This window comes from Miniopterus natalensis, chromosome 5, assembly GCF_054644295.1.
Source record: "Miniopterus natalensis isolate mMinNat1 chromosome 5, mMinNat1.hap1, whole genome shotgun sequence".
In the NCBI taxonomy this organism is placed as follows: domain Eukaryota; kingdom Metazoa; phylum Chordata; class Mammalia; order Chiroptera; family Miniopteridae; genus Miniopterus; species Miniopterus natalensis.
The window spans coordinates 6,751,883-6,772,069 of NC_142085.1; positions in this window are offsets into that span (position 1 = coordinate 6,751,883).

Genomic DNA, 20,187 nt, shown 5'->3' on the forward strand with positions numbered 1-20,187 from the left:
GGAGCCCCTTCAACCTCCACGAGCGACAGTGAAAAGGACCTGGCTCCACCCTCAGCGTCTGACCAGTTCCAACCCTTGCCCAGTGTGCTGTCCTCTAAGCGATGCTTGGGCCTGAGGGAAGATTTCTGACTGGAATGAAAAGCTTTCCTGGGCTAAAGGGACAATAATATTCACATTTGTTAAAAAAATCCCTGTTCCATCTATCCTACGCATGCAGAAATTATAGAGCAGGAGTCATATGTGTTTTCTCACCCCCCTCCCAGTCCCTCCTGCAAATTCCTTCATCACTGGGGACTCCTCGGTGTAGACTCAAGGCTCTGAGGCCCACCTGCAGCCAGAAGCCCTCATTGGTGCCCCTGAGAGCCAGGGCGGGGGCACCTCGGAGAGGGAAGGAGAGAGTCGTGGAAGTGGTGCTACACAAGGAGATGGCCAAGACACACAGGAATGGACAGAGGGTAGCCCCATGGGCTGAGGTTGGCCGACCCCCCACTCCCACTGACCAGCGTCCCAGAGCCTCTGCTTCACGGCGAGACGGCTGAAAGCAACCAGGGCAAGAAAGCGCACAGCTTTCGTTCTGAAAACGGAAACCTTCAGCATGAAAGAAGCCTAAGACCTACTCTTTCTGCTGTGTCAAGTATCTTATGGAAAAAAACTTGCTTCGCCTCAAGTGGAAGAACCTGCTCAGGAGCATGAGCCAGTGGCTCCTCTTTCCCCAGACACTAAGGCAGCAAGGTGTTACAGGGCAGGGAAATCAACCGTCGCCTGAGCCAGAGACTATGAATCACATGGTTTAGGGGATTATTTTTACTCCAACTCCATTTGGCCTTAAAATGATGCACACTTTCATCAAAATATCTCTAGGGAAACTGAGGTAAGCCCTGTCACAATGCCTAGATCTGAAACAGCTCTACATTATCTATATGAAAATGAGACTGAGCACTCTGACACGTCTCAGTCCCTTCTCCCGAGACAAAAGGAATTGCACATGCCTCCTGGATGCCCCTCAGATGAGCAGAAACGCTTTCCCACCGCGAAGCCCTGCCAAGCACCTTCGCTGGTCCTGTGAGCAAGAAGGACCCACAGTTGCTACAGACCAGCTTATAGGTCTGCGCTCCTTGAGGTCTTTTGTGTTAAAACAGCAGGGGGATCTATCACTGCAGTCTGGCAGAAAATTGTCCAAACCAACGGAGCTTTTGTGAAATGCGTCTTAGCCTCCACGGGGGCTCAGAGTGAGAGCCGCATGGTGTAAAGGGGAGAAACTGCCTTGGACCAGCGTTCAGTGGGGAGGGGGCAGTTTTGACCTGAGAGGGCACTTGCAATGTCTGCAGACATTTTTGGTTGTCTCAGTGGGGGAGGGAACATCTACTAGGTGGCAGCTGGGATACTGCTAACCACCCCACAAAGCACAGGAAGCCCCCACTACAGCCAAAACTGTCGGTGCTGCTGAGGAGAGTCACCACCGCCGGCCATCTGCCGACGGTGTGCGGGAAATCCTTGGCACACTTTTTGTTAAGTAAATAACTGGATTTAAATTGTAATTTAAATTATAACATTTTAATGGTAAGCTTCTTGACATCTCTATTTTACCACGTGAATGTAGGCCAAGAATCTTCCGAAACTGCCATTGGTGTTGAAAATGGTAAACTTTGGCACTGCCAGAGGTGTGATCTAACGTGTATGTCACCAAATTTTGAAAAGCCCGTTTTGCTCACTCTCTGGCTGAAGGATGAGTGTTAAGGTGCAGGGATAAGTTACTCTGTGTTTAGGCACTAGGTGAACAACAGTTCTGAGCCCCAAGGTCATGAGCCCACATCATATGGCGTCAGAGGTTTTTTTGTTGTTAAAAGAAAACCTTAAAACTTAAATTCTCCAAATTCCAAGTAACCATAGTAATTAACTAGTGAGATTTAATTAAGTCAGTTCACAGAGTCTGAAGTTTATATATCTACTTAACTTAAAAAATAGATACAGCTTATCACATGCTAAAACACCACATTTTTACAGTGAGAAAGCAAAGTGAAGTAAGAGTCCTGGGACACAGGTGATGTTTCCTTCTGCGAGCTGAGACTCTCGCTGTGCTTTCTTGGGCGTCTCTGTTCCTTCCCTCCGTTCCTTCCTCTCTGACGCAGACTATTCTTCCTCACCTTTTCCAGCTGTATCACCAGGCACGGCAACAGAGGCTCAGAGGTACAGACGCACCTCGTGTGTGAAAACGGCCAAGGAGCCCGCCTCACCCAGCCTGCTTTACAGCAATATCGTGAGACTCACACCAGCCCCTTGTAAAATGTGAAGTGGGGCAGGAGTGTAGAACCCAAGGGGAGCTTCCGACGGGGCAGTTTCCCAGCCGAGGCCCACTGTCCACACCCCCCCTTTGTCATCTTCATCACCTTCCCCGCCTCGCCCTGGTGTCCTGGCTGGGACCCTGCAAACCACTCACCTGTCTGCCTCCCTCCTCCAGGCGGAGACCGGGCTCAGGGGCGCCCTTCACCCACACAGCAGGTGTCCAAAGGGTGGCTCGAGGACTGCGGGATAGTCAGGGGGCAGGGGTGGCCGCTCAGGGCTTTGGGTGAGGCAGGATGAATGCTGCCTCGCCCACCCCGAAGGGAGAGCCAAGTCCCCAAGGCCTGCTCTGAAATCAGGCCCCAGTCAGAATGGCGGGCGCCTCCCGCAAGCTGCAATCCTCTGAAAAGTGAAACTCCACCTGTGGACTTTGACTGGGCTTAGTTATGAGTTCTTTCGACCTGCAGACTAAATGGTGGCACTAGCACAGCTCACCCTTCTGCAGGCAGCCGTGTGGGCCCTTGTGACTCACGGTCTGCACCGTCTCTGGTCAGGTCCTCACACAGCACCTCCTGCCAGTGGTCTGCCCTCACCCTGCCCTCTACCTGTTAGACCTCAAGGGCCCCCACCGAGGGCCAAGGGCCCAGAAGACGGTATTCAGGGGGCTTAGAGTTGGAAGCAAGACTGATTATCAATCAGCTCATCCCTCATTTTAGTGAGGAGAAAGCAGGGGCCAGAGAGAGACAGGAAATGCCTTGCCCAGCACCCCAGCCCAGGCCAGTGCTGCTCAGTGCTTTTCACCTGGGACCTTATCTCCCCTGCTGGAAAGAGAGGTTAATTCCCCTCAGATATCAACCACAGAAATTTAATGGGCTTCTCAACACAGTGTCTGGGCACAAAATTACAACAACAGAGCTTGTAAGCACACTTTATATGTGTGGGATGTTTAGGTTGGATTTTCCTTTAAATTCCCCTTAAGTCAGTTTTTGTTGAATCAGACGCAGTAGCCCTGGGGTCTACAGATGTATTCTTGGGACTTCAAGAGCTCCCAGAATAATTTTAAATTTAATTTTAGGTGTTCATTTTGATGTAAAATATAAGCAGATGTGATACGATGATGTGATAGGTTTAAGCTGATTTCTTCCCTGAAGTTCCTCCCCCTCCCCTGTTGGGATCAGCCCATATTTGGGCACCTAACTTGAGGTTGCTACTCTTTTTTGTTTTTTCAATTACAGTTGACAAGCAATATTATTCTATATTAGTTTCAGGTACACAGCATTGTGGTTAGACATTTATAGAATTTACAAACTGATCCCCCTGATATTTCTACTACCCACCTGGCCCCATACACAGTTATTACAATATTATTGACTATTTTCCCTCTGGTGACTATTTTGTAACCACCAGTGTGTACTTCTCAGTCCCCTCACTTGTTTCACCCAGTCCCCCAACCCCCTCCCTTCTGCAGACCATCAGTCTGTTCCCTGTATCTGAGTCTGTTTCTATTTTGTTTGCTGCCTTTATTTTGTTCTAAATTCCACATGTAAGTGAAATCACATGGTGTTTGTCTTTCTCTGTCTGACCTTTTTCACTTAGCATAATACCCTCTGGGCCAATCCCTGTTGTCACAAAGGGTAAGACTTTGTTCTTTTTTAGAAGTTGCTATTCTTAATGTAAGAATTTTCCCTCCACTTTTCAGTGTAGATAAATATCTTTCCCACTGTGGAGGGTGAAGGGTTTGAAGAGGAAAGAAAAATTAAACATTGGTGATTCTCTACCCTCTCTCTCTCCATTGGAGAAGAGGGGACAGCACCCCCTTCACCTCTGTTCCAGGAATGGCGTCGGTGCCCAGACTTTCCTCCCCACAACGCACTGATGGGCAGCAGCAAAGGGTAAGTCACCCCGGCAAGAAGAGGAGGCCCCGGCGGGCTCAGGAACTAGAACGGAAGTTTGCTGCCTAAAATGCTGGCACAGAATGATCCAGCGGGGGGGGGCTATGTTACAGATACGACAGGCATTGCGACAGGCACCTCCCACAGGCACCAGAGAGGTGTTATCAGCCAGCCCCCCGAGTCAGTGGGAGAATTAAAATCCCGGACACCCTAAGCTCAGGGCTCCTGTTTCCACTTACTAGCTTAGGGAGTCATAAATGTGGGTCACACACACTCCCTGCTGTCCCCAACCTCGATCCTTGTCTTCTCATATAAATGATTTTATGTGAGAGACCTTGATTGCATTGTGATAAAGTGAATTTATTAAAACAACAAAGCAAGTGAATTAAAAAAATTAAGGCATACACATTTATTAAGGAAGCAAGGCAAGCAAAGCTATCCACTTAGCTTATGAAGCGCAGATGGGCTCTCAGCTAACCTGAAGAGCCAGTTGGGGGGGGGGAGCTTCGCTTATATAACCCTCTTGTCTATATGTTTCTTAAAAATTCCTCTGTTAGATATCCTGGTACAGGTTAACTCTTTGTTATGGTTTTCCCACAATTTATAAGAAGTACCTGGCAACTTTATCTTGACAAACCCAAGGCCACTGACTTCACTGTTTAAACAGAGGACAAGACAGACAGCCCTCTTCTCTCCCCCTCCTCCCTGCTGTTTTAACAGCTTCAGAAGGATTGGCACTAAATGGTCTCTAATTAATTTAAATTAAAACTCCTCCTCTTCCCCTTCCCTCCTCCCCCTCCTACAGTCTTTCGTGAAAAGAAGTTTTAACCCTTTGTTCTCAAGATAAGGTCCTGCTACAAACAGCTTACAAAGCTTCCTGGCTTTGTTTAATTTTCCTGCCTCAATTTCCCTATTCCTCCTGCCCCAAAACCTTCCTAGCCTGTTGCTTTTCTATAACAGCATCACCAAGGACACGAAGTAGGGGCCAATGCCAGAAATATGAGGAGAGCCTTCTGCACCAACCCCGCACCACCTGCCACCCTGGGAGAGAGCTGGTTTTAAAGCCCTGGCTGTTGTGAAAGTCACTGAGTTTATCTGGAAATTGCTAGAATAACTCCTCTGCTCTAAGTGTAGTGCCTGACATAAAAATTAGGATCTGTTATAGGACAATGCAGAATTTGGTCACACCAAAATCTGTGAAAGTGTTCTACCCGCTGCACATATTCCGTGTGGCCCTGAGGGCATCCAGTGTTCAAGGCCTTGGGGAGTCTCCCCGTTTTGTTTGGCGCCTCATTGGCACCAGGAGACTCTGCACCCGCATGGCCACCAGAGGGCGGCAGAGACGGTCACTGTCGCGCCTGAAAGGACTTTCTTCAAAACGCGTTTGGCTCACAGATGTTTCCTCCTCCAAATGCTGTCGTCTTAGGTGACCCACATTTATGTGACCCACATTTATGACTCCCTCCACCAATAAGTGACCAACGGAGCCCTGAGCTTAGGATGTCTGGGACTTTAATTCTACTTTTGCCATAAATTTCGACAAGATTTACTTTGGATAATCGGTCCATTTCTGGGGCTTCAATTTCCTTAGAGATACTATTCAGCTGTAAAAAAGAAGGAAATCTTACCCTTTGGGACAGCGTGGAGGGCCCAGAGAGTATTAAGCTAAGCGAAATAAGCCAGGCAGGGAAAGACAGGTATCACATGATCTTGCTCATCTGCGGAATCTAGGGAACAAAATATACTAACAAAGTGGAGGCAGACTCAGGGATACAGAGAACAGACTGCCAGCTGTCAGAGGGGAGGGGTTGGGGGCCGGGTGAGCAGGCGTGAAGGGATTAAGCAAAAAGACAACTAAAGAAAGACTCATGGACCCAGACAACCGTGTGGTGATTGCCAGAGGGAAGGGTATAGGGGAGGTAAATGGTGATGGAAGGAGACTTGACTTAGGTGGTAAAAACACAATACAATAAGCAGATGGTGCATTACAGAATTGTACACCTGAAACCTGTATAGTTTTATTACCCGCTGTGACCCCAATAAATTCAATAAAAAATAAAATGGTGATAATATGTGCACAACTCACATTAAAATATTCTTAAAAGGATAGTGGGAGAATAAAATCATGACGTCAAACCCCAACTCAGTTATAAGATTTTGGTTTTGGGCGTGGAAGGTCATGGAAAGAGCGTAGGCTGAAACAACAGAGCGAATAAATGAAACAGGGAGAGAACATTGAGGTAAGAGTACGTCAGCATTCTTACTAGAAATTCGGGTGATGGCCATCGGTTCAGTTCGTGGGGACAGTTGTCAGGTCAACTCACTAGAAAGATAATTATTTATTTCAGGGAGTCCCCGAGCAATGGGTGCTACCCAAGTAGAGTTCCCTGGGGGGAGAGGCGGGAACCCCCCCTCACACACGCGGGTGCCCCAGCAGTGCATCACCCTACAGTCCTCTCGATTTGTTTTCTGACTGGAAGGGAGACACACTGATGGAGCCCTGAGATGCACCCCCAAATGCTGGGTAAGGGGTCTGGAGCCCCCGAGAGATGAGAAGAGGGCTGCTGCTCCAAGGCAGATGATGGCCTTCCTGCATCGGTCTGGCCCCCTGGAGAGGGGTTCTGGGCCCTCTGTTCCTTTATGCTCTTGGACAACTGCAGACAAGAAAGCCTGACTCTCTCTGTTGCTGCTGTTTAGAAGAATCCTGAGGCCTTGAAATGTTGTTTAAAACAGTGTTTCCTAGATTTGTTCCTCTTGCAAGTGTATGCTTCTGACACAAAATAAAAGATAGTTGGTTTTGAGAGAAAGGAGTGATTCCCTCACATTGAAGTGTCAGTAAGGGGAAGGAGGTCCTAGAGGGGGCTATGTGTGCAGGAAGGCGGGGGCAAGTCAGCAACCCTGACCTCTGGGGCGGCTGCACCCACAGGGTGGGCGTTCCAGGGTGTAAATAGCCTGAAGTTAGCTCAGGTCCTGAAGGGATAGAAGCAAGTTATTCCGCGTCAGTGTCACAGGGCCCCCTGTGATATCTCCATGGAGATGGAGTTTACTCCTCAGAATCGTCTCCTCGGAAGCAGCTCCGAGGGCTCCTAGGTGTGCCAGCCTCTTGCCCCAGCCGCCTCTGCCAGTCTTACCTTGGCCTCAGCAGGGGTGCCAAGGGCGTGGAGCTCGGCGGCCCACCTGAGGTCCGCGTGGCTGGGGCTGTGCCACGTTCCTGCCCTCGGGGGAGCTCAGCCCTGCCCGCCGGCCGAGGCCCAAGGAAGAAAGAGCGTCCGTGAGAAACTGGCCTGTGGACGGAGGCGTCGCGTAAAGGACAGTGAGAAGGTGGTGGTCTGGGGAGCTCCTGCCAGCGGAACAGGGCGACGGTAACGCCGGACCCCCGGGGCCCCTGCCCAACGGAATCTCCGCTCGCTGCGCACTATGCCCAGGACGCAGTGAAAGAGGCCCGGGAACCGAAAAAGGCAGACCTTTCTCCCTCAGGGGCCGGGGCTGGCAACGCCGGGGTCCGACGAGGTTACCGTCTACGCCGAAGAGCTGGCTCCGCCGCAGGCTCATCGCTGCCATAGAGCCCAAAACGCGACTGATGAACCACCTCCTCCGAAATGTTTAATTTTTAAACATGTACTTTTATGAAAAAGGTGCAAAAGTGCAAAAATGACTATCACCTGTGATTTTTTGAAAATGATAAAATTCTGTGAAGCGGCGTCCGTCGCAGGTTCTGGCCTGTGGGAGCGAGTCCGCGGGTGAAACACCAGCCGCCAGCCCCGCAGGAAAGCCGCTCAGACGCCAGGAGGCGGCCGGCACACGCCTCCCGAGCCCAGAGGGTGCCCTCAGGGGTCGCCACGCAGGCTCTCCCTGGAAGTAGAAGAACCTCCCAGGGAGAAGGAGGCCCGGGGAAGCACGCGCGAGCGCCTCCCGCTCGGCTCACGCGCGCCCCCAGCCGCCGGTCCCGGGGGCCGCTGCAGCGCTACATCCGACCGCTGGGCGGCGGGCTTGCCCAGCAGCGCGCACCGGCTTTCGGGAGACGCACCGACCTCACCCCGAGCCGGCAGGACGGACGGCCGGGTCCCAGCAGAGTCCCGGATCTTAACTTCCGACCTCTTCCTTCCATAAACTGCGCGGAATGGGAGCGGGAATAACAGAAAACGGCTGCTGCGGAACGTGCTCTAGTCCCCTGGGCTGGGGAGAGGGCCGGGGCCGCACCGCGCGGGCACGCGGGAGAGGGAGACGCGGCGGGAGGGGCGCGGGGTCCCAAGGTCAGTGTCATCCTGTCTGCGTCGCAGGCACTCTCCAGGAAGCAACGCCGGAGAAATTATAAACCCAGCTCCCGAGGGAACTTACAGTCTTAGGAGGAGAGGACATAGGCGCCAAGTTACAGTAGTTCAGCGACTGACGAAGCGCCAAGAAAGCAGAGGCGCTGCGGGGCGCGCGGCGCGCGGCGCGGGGGCTGCGAGGCAGCAGCCCCGCGTTTTCCGTCGGGCACACGCAGCTTTCAGCGCGAGGGCCGTGTGACTTGGGGGCGTCTATGAGAGCAAAGTCCTCGATGCTGCCAGAGAGGAAGGAAACCCACCCTTCGCGGGACATCCTGGCCATGAAAACGATTTAAACTGGAACGTGGGAATCGGTGGCTGTTTAGTTCCATGACCACGTTTAAGATACTGAACTGTGACTGGCCGTAATTTAACGTAACGTTGGTTATAAGAAACAACTGTTTAAATAGCCTTTAAATTTTTAAGGAAGCAGGATTTATATCTCAAACTGATATTTTAGAGGGCCAAGCAGATCTCACACCATTTCACACGCCTTTTGGCAAAAAATGAACATTGCAACCTGGAAAACATGTCATGTTTACATAGAGAACCCCACGGATGCTATTAAAATGTCTAGAACCTATAGCAATGGCCGTATACAGAAAACAACTGCAATTCTATATGCTAGCAGCTGAACACTGCTTATAAAAATGTAAGTTTATCACAATAGCAGTAAAATACTTAGAGTTGAATTTAACCAAACTATGTGTGGTGTCTCTACAGTGTAAAGTACAAAACACTGATGAGAGAAACTAATGAAATCCCAAATACCTGGAGAGACATGGCATGTTTGGTTTTGGAGGAAGTGATATTGTTCAAATACCAGTTCTCTTTGACACAATCCTGATCAGTATCTTCAACTGGGTTTTTTGGGGGGACCGTGGTAGAAATAGACAATTATAAATTTACATGAAAATGCAAAGGATCTAGAAGAGCCAAAACTATTTTGAAAAAGAACAAAAAAAATATTTAAAAGCTGGTTTCAAGTCACACTATAGAGAGACAGGCAACCTGTCAGGTCCCGTGATGTCAGCTAGAGAGACTTAACGACATTATACTTGGTTACGGGCATGGGTGAGAGCGAGCTCCTAGGGAACCGTGTGAGTCCTGAACCTGAGCCCTCAGTCAGTTACGGGGAAATGAGGGGGACTTGGCACAGGAGACTGAGGAGTGGCCATCAGTCTGGCGTAATGAGAATCCCAAGAGAGTGATGCTTAGGGACAAATTGAGAATGTGCGTTGGTTACTCAGGAGTGAATAACTATCTAAAAATACTTCCAATGTGATAAATAAGATGATGCCTGAGAAGTGACCATTGGATGTGACAACACTGAGCAAACCGATGACAATGACAAGAGGGATTTCAGAGAAAGGTGTGGACTGTAGCCTGATTTGTGTGGGTTCAAAGAAAAAATGGGACGGAATGGAAATGATAAGTAGAGCCAACATTTCAAGGATTTTTCTGCAAATTAGGAGTAAAGGGCCATTGGTTCAGCTGGAATTGGGGGAAAGGAAATATTGCAGCATATTAGTATGCTGGTTGGAATCATTCACTACGGAGGGAAAATTTTAGTACACTGGTAAAGATAGTTACAGCATATTAAACCATAAAAGGATTAGTATCCAGTTTATATAAATATCTCCTACAAATCAGTTAGTAAAGGAATATACATAAATCAACTGGTAAAGGAGTATATTTATCTGAGGAGGAAGGCAGTAAAAGCAGGAAGAAACTGTGCAGCAAAGATCCATAAATAACACTTACATACATGAAAGTTGTTCAACCTCCTCGTTACCAAGACAACACTGGGAAAATAATTAAAAAGTCAAAACGTATCAATTGAGGGCAAGGCTGTAGAAGAATGCTTCTACCAATGTACTGCTGATGGGAAGATAAATGGATACAGTCATTTTGGAAAACAAGTCAACATAACATAGTAACATTGAAAATATATTATACATTAAAATACTGTATTCTTGAATATACACCTCAAGGAACTGTTGGAAGCTCATAACAACTTTATTCATAATAGCAAAACATTGAAACCAACTTATCTTAAATGTCAACAGCAATAGAATGGAAAATAACTTTATATATCCTTATATAAATTGTAGCTAAATTCACAAGCAAAAATAACTTTTCAGGGCTGTAGAAAGGGCGATCACCTAGATTTTCTGAGCGGTGCCTGTTTCTGCACTGGCATCTCCTCCTGGCTGCTAGGCACTCCTTCGGTAACGTCACTTTCTGGTAATGTCCTGTGGTCCTGTGCCGACCAGGCTGCCTGAGCCGCATAATAATGACAATCACCATATGGAGGGACCACCCTGGGAGGCTCAGCAGTCCCAGGAGCCTCACCCTTCGCCCAGTAAGGTCAGCTCACTTGGACTTAAGGCCTGGCCCGTGATGACTGGTGCGTGCTCCATGTAATCCGGAGGCATAAACACAGGCAGAACCACACCAAAGAGGCCATGTCTCTCCCTCAGGGGAGGGAGACCGCCTGTGACTGCTCTGATGGCCCGGATAAGTAAGGGGTGTGAACAATTCTCAGGGTTTTTCCATGAAGAAACACCTTAATCAGCAGGGTAGCAGGGAGGGAAATCCGGGGAAGGTTGAAGAAATTAGGCAGCTCTCCATGGAAAGCCATGCTTTCTTTCCCGAACCAGCCCCGCTGCTTCCTCCAGCGGCTTCTGCCGCTCCAGCTGTCAGCGGCTGCACGGCCTGGGCCCACGTCCTTTGTTCCGAGGCCTCTCTGCTGCTCCCTGCCCCGCTCTATGTGTTCCATCGGTCACTTGCTGAGGGTCCCCTGCACTGTCCCGGTCTTTTCCTCTTGCACGTCATTTTGCAGTGAATAACCCCGCCGGCCCCTAGGGCGACTTCCAGGACGGCGGGACTGGGAGCTCTGGCGCGAAGCAGGAAGAGGAGGGGCAGGAAAGCTCTCAGGGGAGCGCGGAGCTCCCTCCGGGGCTGCACACGCCCTAGCGCACCGTCGGAGCCAGCCTTGGAGCCAATTCTTTTATAGATTTACAGACCCAGACTTTCTGCACCAGTATCACTCCAGTTTGCCCGAACCTTTCCCCTTGAGGTCTGCTGAGCATGTGGGTGCTGCCACCTTTTTCCTGAGGTGCTGAGGGACAGATGGTGCCTCCAGAACTTGAATAGTCTATCCCTCAGGGCACCTCACTCAACAAGGTGCCAAATCCTTCATAAGAGAAAAAAAGATATGCCTGGGACTCTTGCCACTTCCCTGGGGTCTGTTGCACTGTGGACTGGACTTCTGGGGAGACCGGCGTTTGTAATGGCAGATTTGGGGTCTGGATAGGCGGCCCTATCGCCCCCCCCCCACATCGCCCGGCACAAACACCTGTCCCTTGCTGACCCCTGTGCTTACACCTTCTCTGGTCAGGGGCCAGCATAAAGCAGAAGCTGCTACTCTGCGCAGTTTAAGGGCCTGCCGTCATTGCTGGCTTTCCCTCTCGGCCTCCAGACATCCTACAGGGCTCACATAAGCAGGAGTGGGTCTCTCGCTGGGCCCATGACCCTCGGTTGTTTTGCCATCTCATCCGTGGCAAAGAACCCACTCTGCAGCTGGATACGCCAGGATTTTCTCACCCTTGATGCTGGTTCCACAGAAGGCTGGCAGAAACTCTGCCAACGGCAACAGGAGTGCCACTGAATCCAACCCAGGGGGCTGGGACGGGGACAGTGTTGCTCAGTGCCTGACTGTTTAGCAGTGCACAGTGAGGCCCTGGTGCAGGACCTACGTATGGGGCCACCCCAGAGTTATGAGAGCGCCTGTTCCAGACCAGATCCTCCGTTTGGAGGACAATGCTTGCCCCCCACTGGGAATCGAGCCCACAACCCAAGAAGGTACCCTGGCTGGAAATCAAGCCATGACCTCCTGGTTCATGGGTCAACGCTCAACCGCTGAGCCATGCCGGCTGGGCCAGGTATATTTTAATATACCAGTAATGAACTATTAGGGAAATTAAGAAAACAATTTTACTTGTAATTGCATCAAAAAATGAAAGGCATAAAAATAAATTTAACCAAAGAAGTAAAAGATCTCTACTTAGAAAATTATAGGATAGTCAAGAGAAAAATCAGAGAAGATACAATGCAATCCCTATCAAAACACCAATGGCATTTTTCACAAGACCCCAAGTAGTCAGAGCAATCTTGCGGAGGGGGGAAACATAGTTGAAGGTATCATGCTACCTGATATCCAACTTTACTACAAGGCTATGCTAATCAAAACTGTGCGGTACTGGCATAAAAAGAGACACACAGATAAATGGAACAGAGTAGAGAGCCCAGAAATGAACCCAGGCCTTTACGGTTAATTAATCTATCGCAGTGAAGGCAGGAATCTACAATGGGGTAAAGATGGTCTATTTAATAAATGGTGTTGGAAAAACTGGATAGATACATGCAAAAAAAGAAACTCAAATTCTTTATTACACCATATACAAAAGTAAACTCAAAATGGATTAAATATTTACATTTCTGAGCTGAAACCATAAAAGTCCTAGAAGAAAACATAGGCAGTAAACCCTTTACCATCACTCTTAGCAATATTTTTTTGGCTACATCTCTCTAGGCAAGGGAAACAAAATGAAAATGAGACCACATGGAACTAAAAAGATTTTGCACAGCAAATGAAACCATCTTCAAAAGGAAAAGACAACCTACTGAATGGGAGAAGAAATTCGCCAATGATACATCTGATAAGGGATTAATAATCAAAATATATAAGAACTCATACAACTCAACACCAAAAAAAAAAATAAACAATCTAATTTAAAAGTTAGCATAAGACCTGAACGGACATTTCTCCAAAGAGGACATACAGATGGCCAACAGGCATATGAAAAGATGCTCAATAGCACTAATCATCAAGGAAATTCAAGTAAAAACCACAATGAGATATCACCTCATGCACGTAAGAATGGCTGTTATTACTAGATCAACAGACAAGTGTTGGTGAGGATGCGGAGTAAAGGGAACCCTCGTGCATTCTTGTGGGGCTGTAAATTGGTGTAGCCAATATGGAAAACAGTATGGTAGTTCCTCAAAAAATTGTAAGTACAACTACCATATGACCCAGCAATTCCACTTCTGGGTATTTATCCAAAGAAATTCAAAACTAATTCAAGCCCTGCCGGGCGTGGCTCAGAGGTTGAGCGTCGACCTAGGACCCAGGCGATGAGGGTTTGATTCCCGGTCAGGGCACATGCCCAGGTTGTGGGCTCGATCAATGACTCTCTCATCATTGATGTTTCTATCTCTCTCTCTCTCTCCCTCTCCTTTCCTCTCTCTGAAATCAATAAAAATATATTTTTTTTAAAAAACACTAATTCAAAAAGATATATGCACCCCTATGTTCACTGCAGCATTATTTATAATACACAAGATATGGAAGCAACATAAGTGTCCAGCTATAGATGAAGAGATAAAGATGAATATAATGGAATACTACTCAGCCATAAAAAATGAAATATTGCCATTCATAACAACGTGGATGGACCCAAAGGGTATTATGCTAAGTGAAATAAGTCAGAGAAAGACAAATACCATATGATTTCACTGACATGTGGAATCTAACAATAAAGTGAACTGACAAAGAAAACAGAAACAAAGTCACAGACACAGGGAGCAAATTAGTGGTTCCCAGATGGGAGGGGGGTTAGAGGACTGGGCAAAAAAGAAGGGATTAAGAAGTACATATTGGCAGTTACAAAAATAGTCCCAAGGATGTAAAGTACAGCAGAGGGAGTATCGTCAATGACATTGTAATAACAATGTATGGTGTCAGATGAATACTGGACTATTGGGGCGATCACTTCATGAGTTATATAAATGTCTAATCACTGTATTGCACACCCGAAACTAATATAATATTGTATGTCAACTGTAACTGAAAAAAATTAATCTAGAAATAAATAAATGCATAAATAAATAATAAAAGAATTAAATACTATTGACCACAAGAGGGAAGCCTAGGCCCACTTTTACTGTGTGTTAGAAAAACCAGGAAAGAGACGTTTACTGAGAACCTTTGAAATATCTACCTGTAAACACATTAACAAGACAAGAAAGCTGTCAGCCCTACCTGAGGCTGCATTTATGGTTGAAGGGGTTTCAGTGTTTCGAATGGGCTCCTTGTGGGACTCCACATGTTGCTGCTCCAAAGTTAGAGACTAGATTTAGAAAACCACCCTTTCCGCTTTCAAATCCAGGTTTCTCAGAATAAGGAAATACAATTATTATCTAGCAAATAAAATAGTAAGATTTAACGTGATATCTGTTATTAGTAGTGTTTTTAATTGCTGAGGGAGAAAGAATGTACCCAAAAGAAGAATTTCAGTAAATCCTCTGGCCTATTTCTCACTTTTTGTTCTACCTTAAAGTTTCAAAGTTCTAAAGCAACCTCAGAAATCCAAAATATGCTGTGATTCTCTATCATCACTCTTGGTTTTCCTAAAACATCTCCTTGCCTTGACCCTCCTCATGTGTTACCCTATCTGTTCTTTAGATGCCGCTTCTCCACTCGGGTTTCCCGGCTCTGCTGCGATCCTGCAACAGATCCCCCTATGCCCTGTGCTGGCCCCGGGCTGCATTCAGCGCGACCGAGGGCCTCCTCTCCTCCCAACTTCTGTGCCTTTGCGAACATTTCCTTCACTCGTTCAGGACTTGCAGACTTAAACTCTTAACTGCTTAAGTACTTTTTTATTATGTTCTACCACTTCTGGGTCCTAATTCAGCCTAGTGATTCATCCTTCACATTTGTTCACATCTGCACGCTTGTCTTAACTTCTCTACTACGCCTGGTTTGTGTGTCTAGAACCCAGCTCCTTGGCCCTGATTACTAACCAAATACATTAAATAAACCATCTTCAAGTTTTCAGTTTCTCGCCCTCCGTTATACCCATCAGAACAGAGTAAGTGGACAGGAGGACTGTAGTATAGACACGTTTAATAATCTTCGGAAAGGAGCAGGGGTCTCGCTCAGTGGGTGAACATCTCAGTAATGCTGCCTGGGCCCAGAGACGGGGCAGGAACCACGGCACAGGGGTCTGGACATGGTCAGTTCTTCAGACTCCAGCGCTTAACGTCCTCCGGACGGAAGGAAGGGCCCTCGCAGAAAGCCTACGGCTTTCCTTTGAGAGAACTGCCTTCAACGCTAAGCAGTTTTACGTGGCATCTGCCCCTGGAGAGCAGATGGATTTTAGCACGGAGGGGTGCCAGCCACTGCAATGCTGAGGGCCCTGATAGATTGATGCCTCGAGCACCAATGTTACTCTTGGAACAGAGCGCGGGTGACTTTAAAACAGCTGAAAGAAGCTCGGTTTATTCCTTAACAGAGTCCCCTGTGCAATGCTTGCTCTAAGGACAGCCAGGTTACAGCTCAGCCCCCTCCATCACCCCTGAGGAGACTGGACGAGGCACAGCTTACAGGGCCAGCTCTACGCCCATCTCCTCCACTGTAACATAATGCGACTTATACCCCTTCGTATATAAGGTTTGTCTAATGTGTGTCTTCTTTCCTCAGTTTCACCTAAAGGGCCATGAATTCAGATGTATCTATGGACTTGTAAGCTTCCCTTGATGCGTTTTGCAGGATTCGCCTGGGAAAACATGTTTGTTGTTCTCTCTCCACCGAGAAAAGGTGTTCAGAAAGTACAGGAGGGAGCAGGTTTGTGATATCTTTGGATGGATCTGCTCTTTACGACTGATTCTACCTCTACCCCCCGAGCATGTGGGGAAGAGACTAATTTACTTGCCTGGAACTTAATGCACTTATTTCTAGGGCACCCAAGAGTTTGCTTTACCTGCCATAGAGTTGGGTGGTTGAGGACAAGGAAATTTGCCCCTGATGCCCATCAGGAAACCTGGAGGGCAGGGTGGCAGGTCCTGGAAAGGGTGGCTGTGCTGGGAATGGTCTACACACCTAGAGTTTGTGGGCACAAAGCATGTTTCAGCATTTCCTATGCCCCAGATTTAGGCCATGAGGGAATCTGAAGAGCCTACAAAAGCTCACACAAGAGGAAAGCTCTGCTTTGAGCACCAGGCGGGCCCAGAGAACACAGGCATTTTATTTCCACTGACATCTCCTGCCTTTTCCTCTCCGTCTCTCTGAACCCACCCAGGGGAATGGACAGAAGAAGGAACACTAAACGCCTTCCTGTCCCCCAAACTCTCCAGCTTGGGGAAGAAAAGAATTTATCTTAAATTAAACTGGGACTTTCAATGGTTACATAGAACTAAATCATCTAGTTGCTGAATTAAGATATGTTTGTGCAAGTTAAAGGAATTATAGGATGTTCTGTTAATTAAAATTGAGCAAGTTCCCCGTGATATGCTACAATCCCTGTACAACGGCAGGGAGACGGCTCCCCTGCTGAGAATCTGGGGCAATAGCAGACACACGAATTTCAGCTCAATCTAGAGTTTCATGAAGTGCTTTTCCAACCTACTAGTTACATGTGTATGCTTCAGGTTTTCTAAAATACAACAAAACAGCACCTATGCAACAAAATAGAGTATGAGCAAATAGCATTTAATTAAGGAATTGATGAGTAAACAAAAATTATATAATTTGATTGATTGAAATTCACTTCCCCAGTTCTCCTCCAACTTCCATACAGAGAGAGGTGTATTTGTGAAATCCATCTGTATTCTATGAAATCCCTCAGCCCCAGATGAGCCCCTGCAGTGTAGACCTCATGGGGCAGAGCATCACATTTAAGGATGAGATTTCTGGGCCGCATCTCCCAGGGACAGTGACTAACATCATTCCCTAGTCCCGGGAGAGGAGCTGAAAGGAAGACTCACCGGTGAGGGCAGGCACATTTTCAAAAGACGATAACAACTTTACATCGTCCTGGCCTCTATTCTCGGGATTCGCAGAGATGACAAAGGAAGTTGAAAGCAGCTCTGAAGCTGCAGACTGCGTAACTCTCTGCAGAGGAGGTGCTGAGTGAGTGGCTCAAGCTGTTGATTGGCCGTGAGGGGCAGCTATTGAAGGAAACCGCGCTTAGGCTCCTTTGGTAATTTTTCAAATTAATCTTTTCCTTCACAGTGTCTCAGCTATTAAGTTAAGCCTGTGCCTTTTAGAACAAATGAGAAAATTGGGAATTATAGGACAGCCTGAGTATGGATGCCCAGGTTATAGCACTGGAACCTGTGGTCAGCTAATAGATATTCTGAGATGCGGATTTAAAGTTTCCAAATCCTCACGTGCACGTGCACACACAACAAACATAAGAGTGTGTGTTTGTGTTTGTATATACAAAAGCACGTAAATATATGTATACGTGCAAAACCAACCCAAGCAAAGAACACTTGGGGCCTGTGCAGAGGGAACTGAGGCTTCACAGTACCAGGCTCGAGGGGCAGGTGAAGAGAGCACGAGTCAGGCTCACGCTGTTACCCCGCAGGCAGCCCTCTACCCACACAGGACACCTTGGGAAGGGGCACTGACCCAGCTCCCAGGCGCACTTGTTGATATCAACAGCCAGCAGCCTTCAACCTGCTGGAGACTTATTTCAGCCAAAGAGCTTCTGCCTCCTCTCAGGATCAGAGGGACAAAGGATGCAGAACAAGGACAGTTTCCTGCGTGGGGGTTAGGGAAAGAAATGCCCAGATGAACATTCCCCCTCTCCTCAGGGCGTCCTCCGCGGGACAGGTGTCATTAAGACCCTTAGTGCTGGGCGGGCAAGGGCAGGGAAGGGTGGCTAAAGAAGGGGCCGGAGGTTCTCAGAATCCCAACCACACAAACATGAAGTAGTGAGGTCCCAGGCTTGGCCTGCACCCAGTGTGAAAGTTCTCGTTGCCGAGGCCTAAGCCCTAACCCAGATAATGTTTTCTCTGGTTCTAGGTTCGGTGCTGTGGGGGAACCAGAGTGAGTTATGTGGGTATAGTATTTGCAGTTAGTCGGTTTTTAAAAAAATTCTCATTCACTTCTCTGGTCTGGTTTAAGAAAAGGAAGCAGGTGTAAGAATGCTGCTTTCTCAGGCTCTCCTTGCCCCAGGCTTCGGATGCGGCCGACTTGCTGCCAGTGGAGCAGTATCCTGAGATTTGGGAGGGGGCCAGTGGGCTGAAGCCCTCTCACGCATGGACACAAAGGCTCCCAGACAGGAGTCTTGGCAAATGGCCTGTGTCCTGGAACATTCCTTCCCTTGAGGCGCCAGGGGAGCTATGTTGTCAGCAGTGGCTCCTACAGGCCGCTGACCTCTGACCACTCAACACTGGGGGTGTGCACTGACTGCTCCTCCAGAATTCCTAACAGTGTCAAGGTAAGATTTCCTATAATAGGGCAGCACTGTAATAAGCAGTCCTATGGGAGTGTCTACAGGGTTTCTATTTCCTGACTGAACTCTGAGTGCAGTGGCTCGTCACCATCCATGTCACCAAGAAGGCTTCATTCAGGAGCCTCAGAAGCTCCCTCAAACACACAGGAGAGAAAGGGAACCCTGAGTAGTTTCCAGATAGGAACTTCTCCACTATCACAGAGAGAGGGAACTGAAAGTCTTTTGCAAAATCTCCCAAATTTAGTAATCTCAGGAGGGTGACCAATCAGTGCTTTAGGACTAAACAATATCATAAGTTACTGAGCAAAGTGTTGGGTTGAAGGTGCAATTGTGACATGTCAGATACTTTTCTGTAAAATGTCTCTGAGATTACCATATATTTATTGAGCTCCTTGTAAGAATGAGGTATCAGGGCAGCAAAGGAAAGGCACAGAAAAATCACACTAGGTTTTTCCTCCGAAACAGGGGATGACAAGCCTGAATCATAGAATCAAACTCTCGACAGAGACGGATATTGTGACGCTTTCCTCTGGCCCATTCCCCTGCCTCCAGGAAGCGTATTCCTTGAGAGCTACAGGCTGGAACCCTGCTGTGGGTCTCCTCCAAGGGGCCCATAGGTCAGTGTCAGAGAATGTCCAAAGCCCTTAGCTATGATCAGGTTTTCAGTAACATGTAGGGGTTTGTCCTCCTGGTTTGTGAGGGTAGCTGCAGGGCAGGATGAGATCTCAGCACAAGGGTGTGGAAAACTCACCCTGAGTACATGACAGTAACTCATGTGAAATACTGAACTCACCATCTGATGGGCTGCCTCATCGACAGGTCTCCCTTCATTGAAAGTATTTGGATTCCAACCCTTTCTATGTGCGGCTTCATTTTCCTTTGTATTGCACTGTTTTTAAAAACATGAGGGTCAGAATGTCTTAACTTTCAGCAGTCTCCATAGTAAACATCAAAATTAACTCTTTGGATGAGAACTTCCATAATTTTATGACATAAGGAAGTAATGGTAAAGCCCTCCTACAGCTCATCCCTACAATTCCCAGTAAAATTAGCTCTGCCCAATTTACTTCAGCCTATTCACTGACCCAAGTCTTCAAGTGAGGCATGTCCCCAACAGCCTACTCCATCTCTGGTCATCTCTGGTTGGCACTAGCAAAAAGCAGGCCCTTAAAATTTCACTGTTTCCAGTAACCACTACCCATTTCCAAGGGGTAGCTTTCCAGCCCTCTTCATTTGGGGGAGAGTTGAAACTCAGTTTCTCCTTCAGCACCCCCTGAAGTACAGTACAGTGCCAGGGATCTCGCGCTCTCGGGCGGAGCTGGCCACCTTGGGGGCTAGGACACCGGAGGAGGAGCGGTAAGGAGCTCCTTAGGTGAAGCTCTGTCCCCCAGTATTGCC